The sequence below is a fragment of the Nannospalax galili genome, unplaced genomic scaffold (assembly GCF_000622305.1).
Source record: "Nannospalax galili isolate Female #2095 unplaced genomic scaffold, S.galili_v1.0 scaffold2673, whole genome shotgun sequence".
In the NCBI taxonomy this organism is placed as follows: Eukaryota; Metazoa; Chordata; class Mammalia; order Rodentia; family Spalacidae; genus Nannospalax; species Nannospalax galili.
Window position 1 is genome coordinate 66310 of NW_008333283.1, and position 5690 is coordinate 71999.

Consider the following 5690-nt stretch of genomic DNA (forward strand, 5'->3'; position numbering starts at 1 on the left):
AGAGGGGGAGGGGGAGGGGGAGAGAGGTCATCAAATGAGGTGTTCAAAGCATCCAGCAGAAACCAACTGGAGGAGTCACTTTAAGGCAGCCAGCTGGAGTTCCTCACCCAGAGAGCCCCAGGCAGAGCACAGTGTCTCTTTGGGTGAGGTTTCCAAGTTTAAAAAACAAATAGCATCAAATAGAGATAGCATCATCACATTGGGCACTCCGGGCATTCAGCAGAAACTGGCTAGGGAAGTTGAGGCAGCCAGCTGGAGCTGCCAACTGAGCTTTCTCTCCATGGATGGAGCTTCCCACAGCTGAACTCGCCTAGCCACTGTCCATCATGGGATTGGGCCTCAGTACTTCACACCTCTGGACCTCTCTGGGTCAAGAACAAAGTTCTGAACCCACACTACCAGGCCAGTGAGCACTGGCAATCAATATCCGCCGGCTCTCCCACAGCCAATCTCTAGGGTTCCTCCCAATGCCTCAGGAACCAGTGGCTCCAAGATCTGGCTCGTGGATACACTCCCTTCTGCCTAGCCAACTGGAGTGGATATTGCCACCCACGTAAGAATGAGGCTTAGTGAACCTCACCTGAATAAAACAGTGTCAGCACGCCACCTCATGCCCCAGTTACTCAAAGGAATTCCAAATGAGACATTTCCACAGTACAGAGCAAAGGTGGGAAGGACTGTAAACAGGAAATAGAAAACAGCAGCATTTCAATTCCTTCAAAGTCCTGGAGATCAAGCCCACAGCACATAGGAATATCCTTTGGGGATTATCAACCACTAAGCCAAGCTGACAGCAAACCACAACACATGATCAGATACGTGGCCCAGAATTTAACAAACGCTGGGAGGTGTCTGCTGCAAAGCTTCCCTCAGCGGAGTATCTGAGACCTAGCGGCAGGAGACCTGCTTTCACAGCCTGTGCTCTAGGTTTCCTCCTGACAATCTTACAATTCTGACCACCACAACTACTTTTTCTGTGATAGTCTCTCTGGTCTCGGAAAGCATTGGACAAACATAAACACACAAACCGAAGAAGGCCAGATTTTAGCAACATCAATAGCCCATCTGAGCACAGCAAAGGCTCAGATACAAACAGGGCCTGCAAGTCCTGCGGCACTTTCTGCAAAAACAACCAAGCATAAGAGACAAACATTCCTGCAGTCACAAAAATAATCCATAAAAAAGTCTTCCTGCCAGGCATGCTGGTGCATACCTGTAATCCCAGAGTTCAAGAGGCTGAGGTTAGAGGGTCGCCATGCCAGGGCTACATAGCAAGACCCTATTTTTTGGGGGAGGGCAAGATCTCCCTGTAGCCCCAGCTGGCCTGGAACTCACTAAGCAGACCAGGCTGGCCTTGAACTCAGAGATCTGCCTGCCTCTGCCAGGGATTAAAGGCATGTGCCATGCACCTAGCAAGGTCCTATCTGGTTTGGGGGTTTTTTTTTGGGGGGGGGTTGGTCTTTTTTGAGACAGGGTCTCCCTGTAGCCCCAGCTGTCCTGGAACTCACTATGTAGACCAGGCTGGCCTTGAACTCACAGAGATCCACCTGCCTCTGCCGGGATCAAAGGCGTGCAACCACCACGTCCGGCTAAGATCCTATCTTTAAAAAAAAAAAGAAAGAAAAATCAAACTGTTGCCTGAGATGGAAAGACTCCTCACTGGCTCATGGTTTCTATCTGGAGCAGAAGGACCCCAACTGGTTGCCTAGTAACACTCTATCTAATTGCCTGTGGCTGCATTAGAGATGCCCACTGGTACTGGGAACACAGGAACAAACAGCACCTTGTCCATTCCAGAGAAGAAGCACTGGGAGTTTCCTACCAGAAATAATTCACGGCGGGCTGCAGAGCCAGCCCTTCCTGACAAGTGAAAGACCCCCCGCAAGGACGTGGCCTTTGAGTCTATGGAGTTCACAGGTAAAGAAGAGGTGGGGAGCAGGCTGCCAGAAGCAGAAGCTGCCATGCAGCGTGCAGAATGCTCCAGCAGAGGAGATAATGATGGCTAGATCCAGGAAGGAGCAGCCATCATGTCAGGTAGGTGTCCATCCTCGGGTGGCCCCAGGCTCCCATTCCACCAGTGAATGGTGAACTCTCAGGTGCTATATACAAGCATGCACACACATTCTCTCTCTGTGTCTCTCTCAACACACACACACACACACACACACACACACACACATCATTCATCAAATAAAAAATTCAGCAAAGAGTACTGACACTTCACTTTATACTGGGATAAGGCACGGGCTTTAGAAAAAAATCAAGTCACCACTAAAGCTTGGATAACGAATGCCCCCACACACGTGTCAAAGGCTTGTTCATCAATATGGTGATATGGGGAGGGGCTGTGGATCTATACGTTCTTCTATCACTAGGGTTTGCCCTCACAGGTGACTGCATGACTCTCTCTCTCTCTCTCTCTCTCTCTCTCTCTCTCTCTCTCTCTCTCTCTCTCTCTCCCTCCCCTCCCTCCCTCCCTCTTTTCCTGGCAAGTGATACAGTGATTTGCTTCAACACACATTCCAGCCACTGCTATCCAGCACCTCATGGAGTCCCAAACAACAGGGCCACCTGTTCTTGGACTGGAAACTCCAGAACTCTGAGCTACCCAAACCTTTTTCCTTGTTCCATATTTCACTCCACTTTATGTGAAGCTGTCTGACACAGTCACAGTGAGAAGACTGGGAATCAGAATGGCATCAGATGCCTTAACACAGCTGAGCAGGCTGCACTTCCACAGCTGAGTGTGGAAACAGTAAAATTAACACATTTGAAAAGGCATCCTATTTTAAGGTTCAGTGAACTCCTTTGTAGTTAAACCTGGCCTCTTCCTGCTGTACTGAGAAGCAATCAGCAACACTCAGGAGCTTTCTTGGCCCCCCAAAAAGCTTAAATGCCTGGAACAAGCACGCCCCCAAGACTGAATCCTAGTTCGAAGGAAGGAAGGAAAGAGAGAAACAAGACTGATGGCACCTAGAGGAAACCATTGGCAAAGCTTGGGCTTCTCTGCACTGCACTCACCACACCCAGGCTGGATGGATGCTCCCAGGAAAGCAATGCCATTGAAAAAGAAAGTTCGTTTTTTTTCTAACATTTTGTGTGTGTGTGAGTGTGTGAGAGCGAGGAAGAGAGAGGTGTGCCATAGCATGCATGGGGGGGATCAGAACCAACTTGTGGGAGTTGGTTTGGTTCTTTCCTTCCACCCATTCATCATGCAGGTCAGAAGGATTAAACTCGGGTCATCATGCTTGGCGGCAAGCACATTTACCTTCTGAACCATCTCACTAGTCAAAACAACCAAGTTGATTTAGAATATGCAAAAGACACATAAGCAAAATGACTAATCTTGCTTTGTTTTTTTAAAATAGCCTAGGGAGCATGGACAGACAGCAGACCTGAGATGCAGCTGCAGCAGTACTGTCAGCCCTAGGCACAGCCCTGGCACTGTGGGCAGGACTGCTTCCATAGGGGATGCATGACAATGTGTCCAGGAAGCAGGGTATACACAGCTCTTTTTCAAAGGACTCAGAAATAAAAACAAGCAGAAGGGCAAGGTGGACATGATGTAACCCTGTGGGTTGTAGGGGAAGGTGGGTGAGTTCAGCCCATCCTGTCAATTCTATGAGGAGGAAGTTTTTCAGGATGAAGGCTGGGAAACAGTCCATCTTGACAAAACAAAATTACTCACAAGTAAGAATGCATTGTATTGCTTGCCACTGATTCCCAGGGAAGAAAAGCATTTTTGTTCCCCAAAAAGTTCTAAAAACTCTTGCACTCAGCAGACCACATGCGTACCTACAACACTCAGAAACTCTCCAAGCAGCAATCTTCAACATCAGCATGTTTTTGGCCATTCTGGCTAAACTGACCTACAGCACAATGCTGCCTTCGGTCAGAGAACTTTCTGGGCTTTGTGTCCTTCCCTTCAAGAGAAGAACTCTTAAGTCAGGGACCGTCTCTTCAGCAGGACAGTCTCCTCTTCAGTGGGACAGTCTCTTCAGTGGGCTTCTCCTTCAGTAAGCCACCGTTGCCCAAGTCCTCAGCTCCATGAGGAGTCGCATGCCCCTTTCCCTGCCTGTTCAGTGGCTCTGGGTGGGAACAGAGAGAGCCCAAGAGGTCCTTGGCCTCTGCAGGGTCACTATGGGCACCTCCACAATGAGCCCAGGAACGAAGTGCCTCCTGGAAACAGTAGCTGCTAGCCTGACACTAGGGGGCACTGTGCCTCCTCATCTCTTAATGAAATCCAGTGCACAAATCTGTGAGCCCCTCCACCCTCCACCGCAGCCCGCACAGCTCTACCCACCGTGGTGAGTGAGGAGCAGCACTGGGAATGTCTCACACAGCACCGACTCCTTTGCGCTGATGCTACAGAATCAAGCTTCTGCACACACTCCCGGAACCGGAGTGAAATGGTTCACATTTTGCTCAGCTGACTGTCTAACAAAGGTGGTAAAGGAAAAAACAGGAGACAGAGGAGCCAGGGAAAGAGGTGGCAGGCAAAAAGGGCAGAGCAAAGTAGCCACAGAGCAGTCCAGATCCCTCAGCAGGAAACCTCTCCCTCTCCCAGAGGCCAGGCCCAGGATCTCCAGCCTCCTTAGTCAGGGAGGTGAAGTGCTGTTGGAAAGCTCTCTCTCAAGAAGACCCGGGTAGGAACAGCAGCGAAACAGGCTCTATACTGGTAGCTGTGGATGTCACTTAGTAAATGCCAGTCTGAATTTTGTCTTTTAGAGTCAATTACTGCTTATAGCTTATAATGTCTCTTTAAATGAAAAAGCAAAAAACTTAATCTACTAACTTATATCTCCTGTGGCAGTTAGTTTTTAATGGTAACCTTGTTCAAATTTAGAATAACCTGGGAAAAAAGCCCCACTTAAGGATTTGTTTGATTAAGGTTGGCCAGTGGGCCTTACTGTTGGAGAATGACTGTCTTGATTATTAACTGCTGAAGAAGACCCAGCCCATTGTGGGCAGCACCATTCCCTAGGCAGGGGATCCTGGACTACATAAGACAGGAGAAAGTTATACACAAGGAAGCAAGCATTTATTCTCTCTTTGTTCATATATGTGTGTGTGTGTGTGTGTGTGTGTGTGTGTGTGTGAGTGGTGAGTGTGTTTGTGTGTATGGATGCACACATGGCCCAGCACATGTGTGGAGATCAGAGGGCAACTTGTAGAAATCCATTCTTTCCTTATACTATGTAGATCCCAGGGATTAAACTCAGACCATCAAGCTTGTGGCAAGTTCTTTTACCTACTGTGCCATCTTGCCTGACCCTGAAAATCCTCATAATGAAAGACTGGTTCCAAATTTCCTTCAATACCCATTTTGTACTGTGTTGTCCTGGCTATCGAGGGTTGTCTCTGACAAGTTGAAATCTTTCCCCATTTGCATATAAGTGCACCTGTGTTGTGCAGTGCCCATGGAGTCAGAAGAGGGTATTAGATCCCTTGGAACTGGAGTTCTCAGCTGCCATGTAGGTGCTAGGAATCGAACCCAGGTCCTCTGCAAGAGCAGCCCCTTAATCACTGAGACACCTCTCCAGCCCCACTCTCTTTGTTCTTGACTGTGGGTGTGATATGACAAGCTGCTTGGGTTCCTGCCTTGGCTTCCCCTCCAAGGTGGGCATGGAGCTGCAAGCTATAGTAACCCGTCCTCCCTATGTTGCTTTTAGTCAAGGTGTTTTACCACA